Genomic DNA, 21541 nt, shown 5'->3' with positions numbered 1-21541 from the left:
TGTTGGGGTCAAGAAACTAAAGGTATATTACAACCTCCTGTCACCATTCTTATGAGATGGTTACGACCGCAAAAATATTTCCTCTCCTCGCATTCTGCGAAGTTCCATTGAGTATTACTTTGATGACATGAAGAAAGGAAACGTAATATTGGTTGGAGAAGGGAATCCAACGAAAACACATCTGATTATGTTCATTTGGTTGTCGAACAAATGGGAGCGAAAAACGGCACAAAAGTGGTGCCGATTGAGGCGAATCGCTGGGTAACGTTTAGAGAACATCTCAACGTGCCCAAATACTCACCATTTGCGGAGGACTGGATTCTATTACACAATTAAACGAACATATGGGTCAATATTTGTCTAAACTCTTGTATTCGGAGCTTATGCCGGCTTTCGTATGAAGGTGGACTAAAAAGCTGAGGCTACAAAGAGTCTCCTGGAAATACATTGGTGGGAATATTAGAATCTCGGAATTATTGCGAATGCTCGTACAGCTTACTACACAGGTCACCTAACAATATTTAAGCTTGCATCCTTTCCTATCAGTTTGGTATAAATGTGGCAGAAAGTACGCAAGTTGAAAACACCGGTGCAGGCTGCGTGCGCACTATGCAAACAGCTCATAAAAACATTACTATCTTTTAGTCTTCCATTACCCACATTAACTAATAAACCACCCATTTTTGGTGAAAGTCATTATTTTAATAAATGTGAGGTGTAGGTGGCTGAAAGCTTGCTATTTTGACCGTAGCCCATCATGCCCATTTCTCCTATAGGTGGAACGTAGCAGCAGATCAGCAAGAGCTGAAATTATTCTTTGGAAGGCTCGCGCATACGTTCAAAGATTATCGTATGCTTGAAAAAATAATAAACCCTCGTCGCTTTCTACCATTACCACACGTGCAGCTGGGCGACATGCACCCCATGTTTGACCAAAGCCCAGTACTGCAATCATACTCTGGTAAATCTCTGAACACAATTGTCATTCGACATCCAGAGGTTTGTAGAACATCACGTTTTTTTTTTTGTTCTAACAGGACGCTGCCAGAATGGACGACGTGCTCCAAAGTTCCCAAATTAGACTTACACTTTTCAGGTTGCAACTACTTTTAAACTAATGCCCCGGACGTTCTAATTGCCTCGTGTGCAGACTCCAGTCGTCACTCGTCTTGGATGGTCGAAGATAAAGAAGGGGTGCCACTTTAGTGCGGTTAGAGCGGTGTTATTGACCGTTTGGTAGTTGGTTGGCCCCAAACATCACCGGGAACATCCGACCTTCTAAACAAGGCCTTTTTACAGTTCCTCTCGTCAACTCCAACTGTCCAGCCTTCTGCCAGATCCCCCCCCTCCCGTCTCTAAGATGGCTTCATTGCGCCATTTGCTGGTTCTTGATAGGACATTACTTTTCGGGGCAGCTGCTGGCCCTCACTTTTGGTTGCTGTGCCACGGTTCGAACCTGTTATCGCGATATCTCCACAATTCCGTCCTGCCTAAGCTTGAGAATTGTGGCGGCACACGAGTACCACCTGGCCCGTCACAACGGTTGCGCGTCATTGGTGTTTAGTGGAGCAAGGCCAACTAGGGGAAGAAGCACCGAAAGAGGGTTGTATTATAATGTCAGTGCTGTACACGTGAATACTAAAATCTGTAAGCAGAAATAGATGTCAAATCAAACAAAAGGCTATTAAGTAGGACAGTAATTATCCACCATAACGAATAGGGTGCGGAAATGTGATGTCTGAAAACCTGAAAAATGCGATTAGTGGAAACCACGGGGTCGTCCCCTAATGGGTCTAGTGCAACGTTTTTTATGCATAGTTGCAGGAAGTGTTTGCGCGTTATTGTGGATAGTGTCTTGCATTGGACTAGGATGTGCATTACGGATTGTCCCCTCCACACCTGATGCACAGCGGTACTGGTGATCTTGCAATCGGGCGTGAGTGTGTTACCGGTCTGCGTTCTATCCGCAGCCTGCACAAAGCAACTTCAGTGAATCTCTTATATGGGCCAGTTGTGCATCGTCCCCAGACTGATTTTATTACTTTTAGTAAGTTGTCTGCTTGTTCGCTCCCATGTCCTTGGCATTTGTTACGAAGATGATGTTTGATGTACGGCGTGAGTTCAGTGTGGTGTAGTGTTGCTATGTCTACTCTGTTTCTAGGGGCGGCAGCAGCAGGAGCAGCAGCAGCAGCAGCCCTTTCGTCCACCACCCCGTGGCCAGCAATCCCAGCGGGACCTGAAACCAAGCACAAGACCATTTTAAGTGGTTAAGCATACACCAACTTTAGCATACTCATCTTAAGCATACTCAAACCCAGGGGCATGAGGTCACATGCACAGACACCCTCAATGAATCTCTATTGATGTTGGAGATCCGAACTTGATGGTTGAGAATGTGTTCTACAATGAATAAATTGCCATATTCTTCTGGTGTGTACGCTCACGATTTGCTACGCAATAAAGCTCGGTTAATGAGCAGCGCAAGACACCGCAGTGGACGTTTTTGAAGCATCACTGTAAAACTCTGCACACTTTTATTTATCCTGCAGGCAGAAGGATTGCTGCAAAATCGCTGTTCTTGGTACTTTGTCTTTGTTCATTTTTTCTAAAAGATACATAACAAGAAACAGGTCGTCCTCGCCATAGCGGTAAAATGTTAGTAGATGATTTGTCTAGGTCTCAAAAATAAATGGAAAGACCCGAAAAGCTTCTTCTCACACCCTCAGCGAAATGGGCAAACAGATGAATTTTTCAATAAAAGCTCGGAAGGGATACATCGTTTACAACACGTTTACAAGTATAGTTATTCAATAATAAAACCATTATAAAATGTAGAAAATTTATGTATTTTAGTTTACGGCACCGTTTATGGCATTCAATACATGGACTGCGGGACTGGCTACTGCGGAAAACCCGACGAAAGGCGAAGCCCTCAGTGCAGCACTGAGTCAAGTATTTTTTGCGCACGTTTTGTTGCTGACCAATACCCAACACCACCGTAGTCTAACCAAGACAATACCACGGTGGTATAGACCTTCGGGGGGGGGGGGGGGGGCGTTCTTTGTCTGCTCAAAAATATTGGTGACAGAGGACTTTCAGAATGTTTATTGTTTTTGGGATTGAAGTTTAAGTTGTTTGATTTATGAATTGGCTGTGAGTTTTTTGTCAAGTAGGAAAGCCAAAAACGTGTGCTCTTATTTTGTAGGAATAGATACACCATTAGGGAATGTCAGGGTCTGCATGTTTATCGCGGTTGCTCGAAACCAAAACGCAAAGTACATTTTTCTGGATTTAGTTTATAACAATTTGTTTCCGCCCACCCAGCAAGTTTCTTCACACCAACATGTATATGCCGTTCGGAAATTGATAGGTTACCGACTTTGAACGATATTTGACCGCCGTCTATATCAGAGGTGTTCCCCCTGAAAAGTCTTGAATTGTTTTCGCGCTACTTTCCCTTCGCGACAACATAAAGCAATGTCCCGGCTAGAGAGTACGGGAGCTGGAGCGCACGCTTCCGCTGTAGCCCTTTGTTATAAGGGCGGCATACGTGTGAGGTGTACATTTCTGAGCGCCATCAGACAGGGGCGTGGATAGCCTTGGGGCGGTTTGCAGCCACCGAGCTCCAGTTCCGCGTGCCCGGAGTAGTAAATTTCGCAGCCCATGAATCGACAGGCAATTACATTTCCGCAAATCTAACTTTGGACATCAGGTTGGCAGATTATCCTTTACGATTTCTAGACTATAATGACAGGACGTTCTGCAATATATAAAAAAGTAATTTACTAATATTAGGACTTTGTAACCCAAAATAAATATTGGAAATCCTTTTATTGCACCCGCCACGACCCCAAATTCCTCTGCGCTACAAGATATTTTCACCTCCAAATTCCTATTTTGTAAAATATCTTCATCTTTTGTGAAATACTTGTATATGAAACATGAAGTTGTTTGTGGCAATGCCTTATGTAGGGGGTATTCTAGACGATCAAGAATATCAAATTGAAAATCTTTCTTGGGGCACACCAATTTTTTACACAAGTGTACTAGAAAGGGCTGCCCAGCTATAACACGAAATGTCCTCTTGGACTTGTAACTAGCAATGAGTGCTCAGCATGTTACCTTATGCACGAAGGATTTAAGGTCGGAAAGGATACTCTATCGCGAATACGTATCGTGAGCATTTTATATATAAGAAATACTGTAATACAGAACTGCTACGAGTAAAAACATCTCTTCCTTAGGATTCTAACGCAACATGTTTATCGGCGGATCGCCCCGCACTGAAGCTTTCCTGGAAGGTTTCAAGGAGGCCGCTGCATTCTAAGAAGTAAACAACAAGCCTCTAGCTAATCATTGTGTACAGAAGATTGCAAAATCAGCTGGTTAGTGCGGTAGAACAATACCCTGCAGGCAAAGAAGGGTTTTTACCATCCTACAGAAAATCTACGATTATAGGCTCCCGTCAAGAGCTTGGAAAGCGCCCCGCAAGCCATATTGTGCCGTAGAGGTGTACGAGTGTTTGAAGAGTGTATTTTTGTATGTATTGTATCATCGTGTATGTAGTGTGCTCTCCCCATGAGCGTTTCACAAGTGGAAAGAGCGATCATCAGCTCATAAAGGGAGAAGGGCTATTTTTAAGAGGTGTTTGATTGCACGTTCTTGCGTAGACTTCTTTTCAGAGAATAATTTGTGTTTTATGAAAGCTTTTGCTTCTGTGCAGAACTGGGCACATGCTGGAAATGTTGTACCAGTGTGTTAGCCTGGTCTTCGAGTTTGTCCCCTGTTTTCCAAAATAGGAGCAAGCTGTGTGTCTGTTGACCTTTGAGTTTTCTTATCGGGTCCATAACTTGAGTGTGTCTGTGTATGAATTTATTGATATTAGGAAGGAGAGCAAACTTTTGCGTTCTCCCTCACGTCCCGCATGCTTTTCAAGAGCCTTTCTCATTTCGAAGGAGATAAGGTCGCCGAATGTGGGGTATCGTCAAAAGATACCCCGAGCTTTGTTCTGCGCCTCCCGCGCTTGCCTACAACCCTCTTTACACCAGGGCCGCCTTATGTTCTGGGGAGTACCGGATACTGGCGAAATGGACTTATAGGCGGCGCGGAGGATTTGCGCCGGGACGATTTTGGTTTCCTCCTCCCCGTGTAGGTGTGCTATGGATGCGTACTGTTTATTTTTTTCTGTAAATACATTATAGTTTGCTCTTTCTTCATTAAACATCCTTGGGAAGGTTCAATATCTGGGCCGAGGAGTATGTAAGTCAGTGTGGTTGGGAAGTAGTCACTACCCTAATGGTTTGTGCCCACAACCCTCTCAAAAGACAGAAAGAGAACTGCACAGACAACAGCAAAATTAAGGTGTGACATAGTCTTGTGCCCTATAAATGGTTTTTAAGCTGTTTCTTATCAGAAATAGATGCTGCCGATGACGTTAAAAATGTTTTAATCATGTGACCTCTTGCATCTGTGGGGGAAGATTCACAGAGGTAATTATGCGCGGTGAGGTCGCCTACTCGTATGTATGATCTGGGTAACTGATCTACCGGATCGTGAAAATTAGATCTTCATAGTTTGCAATCGCAAAGGATGTAAAGGGAGCGTCCCGCTAATTACCCATTATATAGATTGTTAGAATCGGTGGATAGCTAAATGATGGCACAGCAAGGATTTGGCTGGAAATGGCTGGAGAAGCATTGCTCGCGACAAATGGGATGGCAGTGCAAACCGATTTGGAAGCAGTGAAATGAGGGGTGCGGCTGCTTGACGCAACCTAGTGGAGGGCGGGGGTGGGGATGACTTATCATCTCACTGACCTGGGTCACTACCAAAGCGAAGCGTCTCTCCGTTTACCGGCGAGCTGCGTCGGTCTACCTTCCCTGGGGATAGAGGCGTACCTCTCTCGCACTTTAGGAGGGAGAAAGATTGCAGTTTAATAATTCTGACTAGGTCTGTTATGCAGACAGCCAACATACTACCTCAGGTGAAAAATGAGATGAGTGAAGAAAAGAAAATAATGGGAATAAAAGAGGCCAAGAAAGAAACACAGGAAGAAACAGCAGTGATGTCAATGACTGTGATGTTTATTTTCTTTGTTTCAAGCTTAAACTATTCACATGTTCGGCAATATGCCTGGTGACGTCCCTGACATTTGCTGCGCAGGAATTGTTGCGAATCGCAACTTTCTTTTGGATAATCATTTTGAGCACATTTTGTAGACGTTATTCTGGCCCGACAAGTGTTGGCACTTTGGCCGAAATTCAGGCACTGATGGTCAAACAGCGCCGTGTGTTCCGTATGTACGGCCAGACAGAACAACAAATGAAGCCCGCTTTGATATGTTCGGGAAGTGTCACCGGTCGCAAGTGAGGATAAAGTGTCTTTTCAACATTTCCCTCTCATCGTGGCGCACAGTGATGTGCCTAACAGCCGTAACACCTTGATCCTTGGAGCCTATAAGAAAGTTGGATTTTACTTCGGACATTAAATATTGTTCCGAGATCACACCCGGGGGGCTGATGAGACTGTAGTGGGGGAGGTAATGGGGATGCAATAGTCTGCAGCGTGTCCCTGTGATTGTGGCTTGGCGCGGGCTCTTTACTTCAACGAGGAATTCACCGGTTCTGCAACTTAGCGTCCTACAATTTGCCAAAGATGCCTTCACCTAGTGCGTCTGGTCGGCGTCCGCGGACCTCGTTGACCAGCTGACCACGGTCCTTCTCAAGGAAGAATACCAAATAGTCTGATCTTGACCGCACTTAAAGTCTTTCGCTCTGTCTCTCTCCCCCTCTCTCAAGAAAATGTAGACAGAAGGAATTCAGGTTGAAAAGAAAGAAGATTTAATTGGCGCCAGAGCACCATAACCAAGAAACTGGAATAGTTACCCGGCTTCGGGAGAGGAATGGTTGGAAGGAACGAACCTTCGGTGCGGCTTTTATTCTGGGGCGGATTATGCTTTGGAGAGGGCTCATGATTTACCATGTAGCATGTAATTAAAGCAGGGAACTGGCAAGCTTTCTTTGTTCACTTTACCCTGATGGCCATTAAGGTACTGGAGCTAGCTGCCTGGTAGACAGACATAGAGCCCATCGGCTAGAGCTTGACCAAGTCACTGATGGTCACCGTTCATGGTTGCTACCGTTTACCATAAAACGTTTTGCCACGGCTGAACACAGCGTGAGTGTGGAGGATAGATGTCCGCGGTGTGGCAAACGCCGTCACGTTGGATACACAAGGTGGTCGGTGCTCGTAAACTCAAACGAAGCGACCTGCCTAATGTTCGTAAGATATATGTAACAGACGCACTAAAATTCCATGACATTTTCCGGATTCTTGGTTGCTGTAGGCACGAAGCTTCCTGATCTTCAAAAAGGCAGTCGTTCTATTCATTCCAGCATTGTTTGAACATACTGCTCTTTGTCCATAGATATGATTTTCTCATTTAGTCCTCACCCATTGCTAGACATGACATTCTAACCAAACAGAGCAACAAGGCTATATGAAAATTAAGCCGTAGGGAGGAATCGATTCCGCAACTCTCCTAGAAAAAAGTTTACAAGTGCTGCCCGAAAACTTCTTGTTTCCGTAGGATAGGCTGAGAACCTAGGTGAGTGAAACTTATAAAACAGCCACCAAAATTAAGTCTACTGGTTCATGTCTTGTATTATTAGTGCTTCGCTCCTTCGACGTCCACACCTCCACATTTTTAAACGGTGTGTTGTTTAAGGAAAAACTAACGCCTCAGTTTAGAAGTAAATCACCCGATTAAGCTGATGTAAAAGCAGACACCTTGACAGAATAGAATAAAAGTTGACGAAAACTCCTTCTACATTCTGCATGTTGTGGCTTCCTTGTTCTCGGAGGATGGAGGAACAGCTCTTCGCAATGGTCGGTGACAGTTGATGATGACCTACATTTTAGGAGCACCTATCCTTAGGCTGTGTAACTCCTTTAAGTGGCGTACGGGAATCGCATTTTTCCGCTTCCACCACGGTTACCCAAAGATTAGGCATGTCAGCTGAAAGACGTCATTAGGTGCCAAAATAGGGTATTACCTCTTTCAATAACAAGCTGACATACCCTACAGCATACCTTGCGCTACGTTACTGATAGACAAACTGCTGCGCGATCACCCAGGTGTCACCTGAAGACCTCAAGCTGGTTGACTTACCCAACCGCGGCCAATCCAAACATTTTCGTTCATTGAAATGACACTGTTTTTAACAAAACAGTAAATTTTATAGGACAGAAGAAGGCCAAATTCGCGCCACCTTCGCAATTGAGATTTGAATACTATTCAAACAGAGATAATGGTGGGATTTGCTAGCTTTAACTTGGCATTTCCTATGTCAGTCCCGGTTTTAAGGCACCCATGGGTAAAATGCGAAGCTTTCTTCACGCAAACAAGTTAAAGTCCCTTATCCACTCTCCTAGAGTCAAAATCCAAACGGCTAAATTCCAAAGCCAAGGTCCACTTCAACTCAGCCAAAGACCAAAGCCAGCGCCCGCACTACGAGCAAAAGGAAATGCTGTGCGCCTCTAATGCTATGTAACGCAATCTGATGGATGCGGGTTTTATAAGGCGATTCACCCAGGTTCGATTCCGACAAATGGAAGCGCTAGTACCGCGCAGTGGTGTAAGCTCGAGTTCCGTTGGTGCCTGGTGTCACTCAAAACTGGGCGCAAGAAAGTGGAGCGGAGGAAAGTGCTAAACAAAGCAGTGTGAGAGAAAGTGGTGCGGAGGCAAGGAGCCCACGAGCAGGTATGGAGAGTGTTTCCTGAGAAATACGGAGAAATTGTGCAGTTCTTAAGAAATTCTGCAGAAATACTGAGGCCTGAGCAAGGCGTATATAAACTCTGCGAAATCACCTACAACGCAGGGCACAACATCGTCAGTCGCACCATTTTCACCCTTCTAACGTTCCAGGTTAGTTACCCCAAACGTGCTAAAGAATATCGCGCTAGTATTTGCCGCGTTATTGCGGTGTCGTGCCCCATCGCCCTGTGCTTCCACTGTATTGACCGTGCCTGTTATTGCACGCTCGCGCAAACCTGACTGAGCCAGCTAAACCCCGGCCCCACTAAGGAAATCCCAGCCATTCTAAACGCGATTAAAGAGCTTCAGGAACAACAGACTGCCACCTGCAAAAAATTCCAAAACCATAATGAAGCCCATAAAACGCAGGAAGGTATAATATTGACGCTGTGCTGCAGGGTGTCTAAGCTAGAGGCCTTTAGCGAACATCCTGACACCGCACCCAACACTGTAGAATGAGGGAATCTTAAACAAGACATTGCTGCTCTCAAGGCTGCAAGATTGCAAAAGTTGATGTGAGTAACCGACTGCGCAGAAACAATTTAATTTCCGTTGGAATCGACGATAATGACAAGGGAACATGGAAAGACTCGGAAGACATGGCTTTAGCGTTCTGCAAAAAAATTGTCTTCTGAAATCTTTGCGAACAGTATCGAGCGAGCGCATCGCATCGGAACGCCTTCCCTTGAAACAAACCAGCCCAAGATAGTTAAATTTATGATCTTTAAGACCAAAGAGGAAATACCGGCTTGCGGCCCCAAACTAAAAAAAAACACAAACTTTGCGATAACAGAGGGCTTCGCCCCTGCCACCCGTCTTGCTCGCTCAAACCTTCTCAAATTTATCAGGCCTGTGCAGTGTGCATGCAAACTTCGCCTTGACCGGCCGCGTGTTGGCAAAAAATGTTAGTATTACGATGCCACCTCTGACTCAGTACTGGAATGTACGAGACCAGTTGAAAATCTAACAGAAATTGATTGATTGATTGTAGGGTTTAACGCGCCGACGCAACGCAGGCGATGAGGCGCGCCGTAGTGGAGGGCTCCGGATTAATTTTGACCACCTGGGGATCTTTAACGTGCGCCGAAATCTCGTACACACGGGCGTTTTTGCTTTTCGCCTCCATCAGAAAAGCGGCCGCCGCGGCCGGGAATCGAACCCGCGACCTCTAACAGAAATAGACGAATCAACCACTCACCCGACCGAAAACAGTAAATGAGGTGATTCGCCTCCCGCCAACTACAACGACACCCCTCGGCATTTTTCATACATGAACTTTAGCATTGCATTCACTAATATACGCAGCCTAATATCAAAGCACGACCACCAGGGCAGTTTCATTTTTTAACGCGAATCTTGACCGCGAAATCTTTCCGCTTAATCCTAACTTCACTCAGTCTCACCACGACCGAATCGCTCGTACCGGGGGAGGCATCCTAATTGCTGTGAGAAACACCACAGACTCGTCACTTATATGTCACGACGACACAGTCGAACTAACCTGGGTACGAATTCGCTCCCTCGGAGTAAAAACCATTATCGGCGTATCCTGAGGACCACCTGACAGTTAACCAACTTTTTGCGACCCGCTCAGCCACCCCCTAACCGCTATCTCTATGACGTACCCAGTCGAAAAACACCACAGAAAAATACGACAGAATGATCCTGTGAGGGAATGGGACATCCTGTAGTCTGTAGTAAACCCTGTCCTGTAGTCAGTAGTAAATCCTGTCCTGTATTCTGTAGTTAATCCTGTCCTGTAGTCTGTCGTAAATCCTGTACTGTAGTCTGTAGTAAATCCTGCCCTGTAGTCTGTAGTAAATCCTGTTCTGTAGTCTGTATAAATCCTATTCTGTAGTCTGTAGTAAATCCTGTCATGTCTGTTTTCGTAGTAAATCCTGTCATATCTCCAATTTCAACTTGTTTGGCATAAGAAATTTACTTCCCGTGATGTTTTTTTTTTCTATTAAGTACCTGAAGTATGCAGGATATGCATAACAATTTCAATAAAAATATGACCAACAAACATAAGCATTTGGGGTCATTCTTGCCTTTCTGGTACAAGCTTGAAATTGTTTTCAGTGAATAACTGATTTCAGAAAGCTGTACCAAAAGGCATTTAAGCAATGCAGCTAGTGGTACATTCATGCATGCAATACAAAAGTTTGATATTACGCAGACTGCACATGCCTGATCACAGTCCGAAAAAAAGCAGTTTGCGGTGCTTATCCGTTTTATTTTCCTCTTTCTACAACACTTCCTGGGCACTACCGTGGCTTCACTTGCCATGGCTTCACTTTTTGTCATGGAGAGGCTTTTACTGCCCTCTTATGTTGCTGTTACACCAAACAAATAATTTTTATTTCTTTGACAAATATAAAAACCAAATATGGCGCGTTATGTGTATGCTCCATGATCGTGCTGACTTGGAGACGGTCAGAACTATAATTTTTTTTAGTACAAAACAGCTTTCATCCGCACGTCCTGCGAAACTGCGCCTGCTGCAAATTCACGGGAACCTGGACGCTGGTACACGCCGGACGCTGAAACTCGTGGATCCAGCTGCCGCTGGAACGTAACACAGGAACACGCCCGAGACCACGCCGTCTCCAGCGAATAGCGTGGCCGATGCTCGCGCTCGGCCTTTTTTTCGTTAATAGCCGTGTAATTGCAAACACGCGTAGCCGTTAACCAGAAATACAAAAGTCCTTCCTTCAGGGAAGCCTCAGTAGCGCTACAAAATTTAGCCAGTCTCATTTTGGCACTTTTCAGCTGATTTGGCCGTGCTTCGAAAGTAGGGCCAAATCGCGTCCCATCATCGGGTTCCGTCAATGACACTCAACCTGTTCATAAAAGCAAATTTATTCTCCCCGATAGAAAAAAAAATATTAAACGAGCATCGACAATAACCGTTCGAAAATTCGTTCCTTATATTAGTTAGGGCCATTAAAACACAAGTGAATAAACATTTCTTTTATACTGCAAAACGTGAGAACGTGAGAAAATAAAATGGAAAGTGAATCTTTAGCTGGAATGCTTGCCTTTGTGAACCTTGTTCCGTTGCATTCGCACAGCAAGGCGTGGAAGGGTATCCTGTGGCGAAAAGCGCACGTCTCTGTGGTGCTGCACTATCTTGAAGAGTACGCAGGCACGATACCTGCCGAAGTCACGCAGGGATCGTTGCAAGTTCAGTCGATTGTCGAAGCACATCGCACGTATTCCAAATCACGCTGCCGGCGAGATTCTCGCATTCACTCACATTAAAGTGCCAATTATCCCAAGTACCCCGGCTAGTCATCGCTGGAGGAGTCGTCACTTCGAGATGCTTGAAATCCGGACAACTGATCTTGCTTTTACCACAGCTTCCGAAGCTTCAAATGTTGCTGGTGACACTCCGCGGAGACATAAGATGCACGTTTTTACAAAAAAGTTAGGCCTAACTTCAACTAGGCAAAGCACGGATGTGAAATGTGAACGAGCCACTCGGCCACGCAGCCACCGCAAATTTTGACCGGGAGACGAAAAGCAGGAGCGAACAAAGGAAGGGTAAGGAGGGAACTGGCCGATCACGAGAACTTGTTTCGCGACCCCTCCTGACCCCTCTCTATTCTTCGTATTTTGGTCTCCCCGTCCCACGAGTGCTGTCGCGCCGCGACATGCCTTCAGTGGTGACGATGCTTCCCCGAACTTCTTCCGAAGGGCCGGGCTAGAGGGAAGGCGCGCGTTTTCTTTCTTTCTACATTTATTTTTTTAACACATCTTGGTAATGCAGCGAGTTCACTGGCGCCGTTTTTTTTTTCACACAGGTAGCGGCAACTGGTTCGCTGTTTTTAAAATCTTATTTTAACTATTTAGGCTTGATTGGACACATGTTTCGCGTTAAAATAAACAAATCGCTCGCTAAAAAATAAAACAACAGCACGGAGATTGAAACAATGGGCCTCTCAAAGACACCCAGAAATACATGTCAGAATGTGCACTGCAATTATTACACCACGTCTTCAAAAAGCACATCTTGCTTGTTTTTTTATGCGTCCGTTTTGCCAAGGGGCTACCTGTAGTTCGGGCGGAAATTCGACGCCGGTCGAATTTCCGCCCGAACGTCGCGAGGCCCTGCTGTTACACAGCCTCGGCGTTGATGGTCAACGTGTCTTCTCCAGTCTACCGCTTCCAACGGATGCCTCTCAGATCGGTGAGTCAACCGCCGACGACAAACTTACTGTAGCTATCAAGGCCACCGCCATTCAACCTTCCGAGTCAACCGCCGACGACAAACCTACTGAAGCTAGCAAGGCCGCCGCCGTTCAGCCTTCTGTTTACGACGAAGCTGTAGCGACTTTAACGCAACATTTCACAAGCTCAAGCAATGTCGTCGTAGAAAGGCACCGCTTTCGCCGTCGCATTCAGCACCCAGGGGAGTCTGTCCAGGAGTACGTTGCCGCACTACGTGCGCTCGCCGCTGCATGTTCTTTTGCTTCCCCTGAAGACTCGCTTCGTGAACAGTTCGTGGAAGGGGTCTTGTCCCAGGACATTCGCGAACGCCTTCTTCTTGAGGGCCCCACCCTCTCGTTCTTCCGAGCAATACAATTAGCGTCACAAAACGAACAGGCTAGTGAGGACCTTCGAGAAATTGCTTCAGGCACCGTGCAGCGTATATCACGAAGCTCTCGCTCAACGCCACACGACCGCAGTCGAAATGAACACTGCCCCCGTCCTTCGCGTAGCGACACGCCTCTGCCTGCACCTCGTACCGAAACGCGCCCGCATCCCGACACCCACCAACCTGCTTCCTGTACGCGCCCACCCACCTCTCCCTCCTAATGCTACCGTTGTGGTTCGCGCCAGCACCGTGCCGCGTCATCCCGCTGCCCAGCGAAAGGTCATCGTTGCTATAATTGTGGGCTCATTGGGCACTTTAGTTCAGTATGCAAAAGGAAGCAACAGGGCGTTCGTGTTCACGAGCTTAGCCACCAGAATTTGCCCGACGAAGCTATGAGCATTCTGTCGGTGACCTCATCCAGCCGCGCCGGAATTCACATTGAGGTAACAGTTGGGCATGCGCCGTTGCGCCGTTAGCATTTCTTATCGACTCGGGCTCCTCGGTTTCCATTCTGGCAGGTGATCTTTTCGATAGGCATTTTGCCGGGCATGCGCTGCTGCTCGCGCCCGTGTGAAGCTGCTAGATTACTCGAAACAGCCTATCCCCGTGCGAGGATGCTTTTTATCGAAGGTCGTATACAAGGAACGCGAAGCCTCCATTCTGTTCTACGTTGTTTCACAAGGCACATCGCTGCTAGGTATTGACGCCATTAAGGCCCTTCAGCTCCAGATTGACGGTTTTTCCCTCCGCTGCCTTGAGACTACCGCGTCAACTACCAGTGCTACCAACGTACAAGCCCCAGGCCAGGAAACAGTTTCAACTGCATGCCTTCCAGCAGAGTTGTGCAATGAGTTTGCGTGCCTTTTCGACTCCAGCCTCGGCCTAGCGAAGACTTTTGTGCATCGTGTGAAAGTTCGGCTCTCAGTTGCGTCTACTGTAGCAAAACTTCGCCGCCTTCCCCTTTCACTCCGAGCTCCGATATCGGAAGAACTTCGTCGGCTCGAGCAGTTGGATGTGACAGAGCGCATTAATGCGTCAGAATGGGTCTCTCCGATTGTTGTTGTTCAAAAGAAGGATGGAGGCATTCGTGTTTGTGTCGACTTACGGGAGCCTAATAAGGCCGTAGTGACAGATAGCTTTCCTCTTCCACACACCGAAGAAATCCTCCACAGTCTAGTTGGGGCAACTCATTTTTCTAAGCTTGACCTCGCATCAGCCTACCACCATGTTTTGCTCGTTTCTGAAAGCCGTGATTTGACCGCTTTCATTACTCACGATGGTCTCTTTCGCTTTAGACGCGTGTGCTTCGGGTTGGCATCCGCCCCCGCTGCATTTCAACAAATGATGTCCAAAATCCTTCAAGGATGCTCTGGTGTTCTCTTCTATATCGATGAGATCATTGTGTTTGGGAAAAATGAAAAGGAACAGTTGACCAACCTCATCGCTGTACTACGGCGCATTAAGGAAGCCGGGCTCAAGTTAAACGACATGTGCGTATTTGGCGTACAGGAACTTTCCTTCTTGGGACACAAGATCAAAGCGCAAGGCATTTCTCCACTGCCGGAAAAAATTGCTTCCATTATAAATACTCCTGCGCCAACTGATGCTACTAGTCTCCGTTCTTTTCTTGGTCTGGTCGAGTATTACGCCAAGTTTGTTCCCAATCTTGCTGATGTGGTAGAACCAATGCGAGCTCTTCTTCGAAAGAACCAACCATTCATTTGGACTGATGCGGTAGATGCCAGTTTCGGCAAAATAAAGTTTCTGCTCTCGTCCAGCCAAGTTCTGCAGATGTTCGATGCGTCCCTTCAGGTCGTAGTGTCCACTAATGCGTCCGACTGCGGACTGGGTGCTGTTCTGCAGCAGGTGGATGGCCACAGGTTGCGAACTGTTTCCTTTGCTTCGCGAACGCTTTCACCTGCGGAGAGGAAATACAGTCAAACCCGTTTATAGCGAACTTCAATATGCACCGCGATTAGTTCGATGTATCCAATAGTTCGATATAGCCGAACCCGCCTATAACGAGCTTATTGTTACGAGTTCGCAATCCGCTGGAGCCCCCCGCCCCCTCCCCAACTCCGCCATCCCTGTAGGCAGAAACGAACACCGCACAGTAGCCATTACCATACCAAAATAATCCATTTATTGCAAGTATCAAAGCTACTTTCCGCCTTAACTGCCCACGCTGCAAAAAAAGCCGGTGATTTTTGTTTTCACTTTCGTTTTGGCGGCTTCAACTAGCGTAGCATTCTCTACACGAAACATTGTTTGCACCAGTTCGAGTCCGCGTCCTCAAAAATCTAAGAAGCATTGGCGGAGCACATCGACTGCCGAAAGCGCTTCATTATAAGCGTCGGACGGATTTCACTCGCGACATCATCGGGAACGTTGGCGCGCTCTTCCCACCGTTCACCGATGCTGCTGTCTTGGTCCGGACTCGCTGACTGGGCGGGTTCCGTCGCGAGTCCCACGCATCGGAAACAGTTACGGAAAGTATTAGGCGTCCCGTCGCTCCATGCGAGGCGCAATGTCTCAGTCGCCGCTCTTGCTCCGTGGTCGCGGCCAATCCACATCTCAATCGCCGCTCCGAGATCATGCCCTTCGGCGGCCATTCTAGGCACCCAGAGTTCTATATATCGGATGTGAACTTCGTTATAAGGAATATGTTTCCCATATATTCCCGTAACTGAATTATTTTTGTTCGATATATAGCATAATTCGCTCTAACCGGGTTCGTTATAGCCGTGTTTGACTGTACGGAGTGGGAGAGCCTGAAGCGCTTGCGTGCGTTTGGGCATGTGAGCACTGGCATACGTACTTGTGGGGACGGCATTTCACGTTGCGGACAGACCACCAAGCCTTGGTCTCTCTCCTCTCTTCGCAAGGCACTGGCCGCCGTCCCCTTCGCATCGCACGCTGGTCGGAACGGCTGCTTCGCTACAACTATACTGTAGAGTATCGGAAAGAGTCCGAAAACCAGGTGGCGGATGCCCTTTCTCGCCTTCCAGTTCCGTCTCCGCAGGGAGATGCGTCATTCGAGGAGATTGTGTCCTTTGTTGAATTACCTTGCCTCACCAAGGAGCAGTTTCAACAGGCCCTTCGTGAAGACTGCAAGTTGGAGCAAGTCGCGACTTATGTCGCCACATCTTGGCCTGCACATAAGACGCTCTCAAGTGAACTTTAGGCTTTCTTATTGGTGCGCGGAGAATTGTCGGTCGTTGACATTTTGTTCCTACGAGGAGAACGAATAGTCGTTCCTTTGTCTCTCACGCCGCAAGTAATTGCTGCTGCCCACGAAGCTCACTCGGGTATAGTTCGGACAAAAGCTAGACTAAGAGAAAGGTTCTGGTGGTCAGGCATGGATAGACAGGTGGAACTTTCCATCCAGAACTGCAGAATATGTCAGATGGTTGACAAAAGTGCGAAGACTGCTGCTACTCCTTTGCAGCCATACCCTTGCCAGAACGCCCATGGGAGAAGCTGGCCGTTGACATCGTCGGCCCTCTGCAGAGAGCACCGCACGACTGCAGATACGCCATTACACTCATCGACTACTTTTCGAAATGGCCAGAAGTTCAATTCTGCAGTGAAGTGTCATCCCGCACCGTCATAAACTTTTTGCTTTCGGTGTTCTCCCATGAGAGTTACCTGGACGTGATAATATGCGACAATGGGCCCCAGTTCGCCTCTGCGGAGTTCACAAAGTTTCTCAATGATCGCGCCATCCGTCTCGTGCACTCTTCCATTTACTACCCTCAAGCGAACGGACTTGTAGAGCGGTTCAACAATGTCTTCAAAGATTTCGTGCAGGTTGCAATGTTACAGCAGCGTCCGCTTCGTCAAGCGGTAACAGACTATTTGGCTATATATCGCTGCACGCCACATGCCCCTACGGTTGTTGCACCATCCGTTCTCCTACACGGGCGGCTACCGAGAACACGTCTTGACGTTGTGGGCCACCCATCACCAACCTTCTTCAGCGGCCCTGTTTCCGAACTCTGTCGTCTACGCTAACGCGTGAAGAGCAAACAAGGGTACAGCAAAGAGTACATAGACCGTCGCCGGGCCGCGAAGAAGACAACAGTGTCAGTTGGTGATTTTGTGCGAATTAAGAAACCCGGAATATCTGCTAAGGGCGACCTCACGTTTAGCCACCCACAGAAGGTTGTCCACCAACAAGGCCCATCAACGTTCCGGCTTGACGATGGACGAACATGGAACGCTTCGAAGTTATCTAAGGTACCTGCGCCATCAGCCGCGAGGAATCCGCATCATAACGCTGCATCCGAACCTGCAATCCCGCCTTTGGCACCTGAGCGACCCGAGGATCGCTTCTCAATAGCGCAGTCCGAAGCTTCACCAGCTACGCACACGCTACAAGCTTCAGCGCCAGCTGCGTCGAAGCACCCAGTACCTCAACGTCGGGTCCAGCCACCGAGAAACCGAAGACCTCCGGATCGATACGGGGACCGTGTGTAGCTGGTGTGTTTGTGTGTAGACTGGTGCAGTGACACAACTTGAGTGCTACGTGGACTTTGTGGAAACGTTTCAGTGGTTCTGCAAGTGTGTTTTTTTGTTCCTGAATTGGTTTGTTATGTAGCAGTCGTCGAATGTTTGCTGCATAGTTGTACATCAGACATTATTGTGAAGCGCACATGCCATGTGTGGTTGTAAATATTTGTAAATATTATGTATTTTCGTACTAATACTAATCCACTAACAATTACTAACATTGGTCTTTTAAGGAGGGGAATATGTAGTGTTTCAGTTTCGGTTTCGATTCGGTTTATGTTTCCTTTACTTGCCACCAGGTGACTTCTGTATATATATGCATACGTCTGAATAAAAGTTCAGTTTTTGGTTGGTGATCGTCGACGACAGTGGTCGCTTCGTCGTCCTTCTGCGGCTTCCGCCGCGATATAACACTACCCTTGTTGCCTGATTCTTTTATCAAACATTGTCCACAGTACAATATATGCAATTACAATTCACCCAAAGAACCCAAGGAAATTCCGAAGTTCTTTATGTATCTATTTTTTTTATTATGGGGCTACGCTTAGATGCTCCAACATTAGTGTGTTTGTGCTAAGTTGCGTTGTTAATTGCAAATTTGTAGCGAAGGTTTTTTCCAACACGGCCGGAATGCTAATGGCCGCAATGCAACAAACGTTCATTACAACTCACGCAAGCAATGCAATTGAACGAGATGACATTCACTCGCACGCAGCATTGTTTCCGTGCAGCGCACGCTAAAAAAGTGGGATTTTGCGGCACCGCACGGGCCGCAAACACCAAGTTTCGGAGCATCTGCGTCGATCGCGGCGCTGGAATACAACCAGTCCACCCCTTAACCGGCGCGTGGCATTCTCGTGTCCAGCCAAGCAGCGGCACCATACCATCCCGTACTATCCCGTTCATGCTATCCCCTTCGCACTGGCTGCAGCCCTGTCCCCAAAGGCAATGTCCCCACGTTATTCGATGCTCTCCAGCAACCTCCCCGCGTTGCTGTCGTTCAGCGCGGCGTTTTCCTGTGTATTCCGTTCTTTCCGGGCTATTCCATCGCTCTCCTAATGCTGGAAAACGTGGGGTTTTCCGAGAGGGCCAATACTGAACGGTCTGTCATGTGACACTTTCGCAATGAATCTAAACTTCTCTTTCACACTATAAAAATCTGCAGAGACTACAAAATGATATGTCGCATGGCAGATAATATTGGTAATTACGGAATACTGAATTTAGTGGCTGAAGGACAGTCTGTGGGCCAACAGAAGTTTGTGTAGTTCCTACAGGGTGTTGCACAATAACTGTAGTACGAAAGAAATGTCTTAGCGACAGAAATTTTGTAGTTCTATTACAAAGGTTTTTGTAGTGGGGACTGCAGAATGTCGGTCGCATGATAGATATGTCTGTTGTACTACATAAATTTCTGTCGTACGACAGACATTCTGTCATCATTCTGCAGAGAATCCTGTCTCACAACAGACCATCCTGCATTCCCAACAGAAATTCCTGTTGTGCGACAGAAATGCCTGTCGTACGACAGATTTTCTGTAGTAGTACTACAGAAATTTCTGTCGCACGACAGGCGACCCTGTAGTCCCAACAGAAATTCCTGTCGTGCGACAGAAATGCCTGTCGTACGACAGATTTTCTGTAGTTGTACTACAGAACTTCCTGTCGCACGACAGACCATCCTGTAGTCCCCACAGAAATCCCTGTCGTGTTTTTCGACTGGGTATCCCGATGCTCCTACCTTCCGTTTAGGTGACTTTAATTACCCTCGCAATGATTGGCCCCAGCTCTCCACGCCGAACAGATCCCATCGAACGAAGCTACCCATTTTGTCAATTAGCACTCGATTTCAACCTTCAACAAGTACTAACCTGTCCGACTAGAGCCAATAATGCGCTAGATTTGCTGTTAACAACGCGCCCCGCCAACGTCAAAAGCGTGACGTCATTGCCCGCTTTGAGTGACAACGATTTACTCCATATTAACATAAACTGCCATTAGGTAAGAAACTCCCAACAAAAAAGTATAACAGATTTTAAAAAAGAAACTATGCAGCTATTAACGATGAGCTTGATAGTTTTTACGGCAACTTTTGTGATTCATATCTAGCCCTTTCCGTGAACGCTAATTTGGAGTTGCACAAAAACAAGCTCCGTGAATTACAGAACAAATTCATACTAACACAAACCGTAACCTGCGAATCGAACAATCAGTGGTTCGGTAGGCAACTGAAATCCATTCTAATCCAAAACAAACGTCTCTACATACAAGCGAATAAAAAAAAACATCCCGGCTGCATGGGAAAAATACCACACGTGCGCCAAACCGTACATCACAGCACTTATAGAAGCAAAAAAACAATTTTTTTTTCTTTTGGTTTACTATCTATTCTTAAAACGAATCCTAACAAATTTTGTTGAATTCTATCACCCAATTCTAGGTGTGAGCAATTCCAACTAAGAAGTATTGATGGTGAACCCATACACAGTTATCAACGTGCAACTGTCCTGAACAATTATTTTACCTCCCCTGTTTACCTCTAGCTCTGACACCATCTCACTACCGCACCCTCCTTGTCGCAAATTCGAGCGTACGACGTCATAGGGTACCGTACGTTTTTTTATAACATTCTACAGCGCTTAATTCTTGTTACAGTCGTCCGATTCATTCATTTCGGTTCTATTCGCCCCAAGGAAACACTGGAACTTTCTCGAACGAATCGGCGGTAACGCGACCACTCGCCGGCTCACCGGAAAGAAAATGCCAAAACAAAAGTTCCGCCGCTCAGCTTTCACCGAATCTTCGAGTTCATTCGAGGGGGCGAGCGTAGCTTTGCCGGTGCTAAGGCGCGCCGATGATTCCAGAAAGGGAATCGAGGGAAGTTGTTCGCTCGGCGGCGGCTGGCGCGTTGTGTGTATTGCCCCCTCTCTCCGCCCCGGCAGTTATAAAAAGAGAATCCGCGCCGAAGCAAATTAGCTACGCTTGGACGTCGTGGCGTGAAAACGGCTTCTGCCAGTTTGCGCACCACACCATTGGCGATCCGTGCCTTGGAGGACTCGAACGTACTCCCGGGCATCGAATCGCCGTGATCGTCTGGGACGGCCTGGCATACCATGAAGCTACGCTTCACAGGTAGCCGAATCGCCTCCGACTGCGGTGCATCGTCAGGCCCGGTCGGTGAATATTGTGGGACTCTGTCTCTCGTATGCATCGAACTGTCTTTCTTTAGTTAACTGCTCTACATCGTAATCGTCATTCTTAGAGTTCCTGATTGTATCATTTTGTCTAATTTTGAACTGCTTCTTGCATTTGTATTCGTTCTAAGTTGTCTCTTGCGATCATTACAAGTCCTCGTTCTTGTGCATTCTTTTGCCTGTTCCAATATAAATCTTTCTCTTGTTCGTTCAAGGCTCTTACTCTTGCTTACCGCTCTGGTCGGCGAAAGCCGTACATCAGACGGCTTCCCCCTTCGTCACCTGTGCCCTGTATATTCGTTGGGGTTGGTTGCCGTTTGAGTCAACTCCCCACATCTTCTAGCAGCGCACCCAAGTAAGGAAACGGCGACACTCCTTCATGCGACACCTCCCCAGATATACTGATCAGCACTGAGGAAA

Source organism: Haemaphysalis longicornis, unplaced genomic scaffold (assembly GCF_048455015.1).
Source record: "Haemaphysalis longicornis isolate Haplotype H1 unplaced genomic scaffold, Haemaphysalis longicornis Haplotype H1 scaffold_3, whole genome shotgun sequence".
NCBI lineage: Eukaryota > Metazoa > Arthropoda > Arachnida > Ixodida > Ixodidae > Haemaphysalis > Haemaphysalis longicornis.
This window is presented reverse-complemented; position numbering follows the sequence as displayed.